A 1315-nucleotide genomic window follows, 5' to 3' on the forward strand; every position below is an offset into this window, starting at 1 on the left:
TAAACACATCAGCTCCACTAGCTGAGAAGATCTTTAACTTTGAGAGGCACAAACCATTATCAATGGACAAGATATACTAAAACGAGAGAATCATAGATGTATGCTTAAAGTCTGTATTCTTCTAAGCTGATCGAATTTAGTTGGTTCCTTCACCAATATTTTGCTTACACGAAGTAAAAGCTGAAGAGTTCTGAAAATGAAAACTTGGAAATGTCAACAAACATAAACATAAAACCTTAACAGAGTTTCATCATTCCAAAATCTGAATCTTCATCAATAATTTAAGTACATGACAGCGGCATAGATGTTTATACCATGCTCATCATCTAACTGTTCCAAAATATCAAGATTCTGCAGAAAAATGCAGTTTATAAGCACCAGACATGTCTATCCAATGGTCATCATCTTTTCTTAAAACCATATTTCGTACGTTCATAGAATAGATCTGTTTTGGCACTCCCCAAATCAACAATTTTGGGGCATCCATCCCTATCTTTCTCCTGCTGTGCACACTCTTTGCAATAGTAGGCATCGGAAATTCCCACTCCTCCGCATATAACACACCGACCCTGAAAGGATCCATAGTTGCAGATTACACACTTCCCATCACATTTCTAACAAAGTCGTCTAATGGCAATTACTGGCTGTTTCCGGCACATAATCAAATCTGGATGATGCTTGGCCATGCTTTTCTGCGACAAGCTCTTAGTTCCTGAAAAGAAATAAGTAAAGAGCATGTAAAAATCCATGCAAGGGATACTTAAACAGGGTAATCATCAGGAAGACAGAAAAGCTCAAGTAAAGATTTTTATCAGCATTTCAATATCTAATAGTAATAAGTAACAAACACGTCCTCCAGAGAACAAAACCCATGCATAGCAGATTAATTTCTGGCATCAACATAGCAAAAAACATCAACTGACAGTTGACCATCATCTGACAACATACTCAATATAAAACATGCAATTTTCTCCATAATCATCCAGTCAAAGTAAAATTTTGTCAAACAAATGTTTGTAAAGGAGATACTTAAGTCATGATCAGGAGATCCAAAATCATCAGGAAATATATTTCTAGGAGATACGTAAGTCTAGGGGCAGCTTGGTTGCATTTATAGTAATTTTAGTTTAAACGAATGAGATTCATCTTTAATTTCATTACAGGAGATCCAAAATTCTTTAATCTCTAAAGTATATTTTCCCTCCTCAATTCTCTCTATTTTCCCCATGTTTACAGCAGGTGGGAGGCATCAGGCATGCCAGCCCACCTGTAGTTTTGCAAAATGGCCGAAAGAGGTGACCTCTGACTAGTGCAA

The 1315-nt window shown here is 36.7% G+C and overlaps 1 pseudogene; it reads right to left on the reverse strand.

The window, feature by feature from the left end:
• Window positions 1-223: 223 nt before the first annotated feature.
• LOC133861068 (PHD finger-like domain-containing protein 5A) lies at window positions 224-709 on the reverse strand (annotated as a pseudogene).
• Window positions 710-1315: the final 606 nt, after the last annotated feature.

This window comes from Alnus glutinosa, chromosome 2, assembly GCF_958979055.1.
Source record: "Alnus glutinosa chromosome 2, dhAlnGlut1.1, whole genome shotgun sequence".
Classification (NCBI taxonomy): Eukaryota; Viridiplantae; Streptophyta; class Magnoliopsida; order Fagales; family Betulaceae; genus Alnus; species Alnus glutinosa.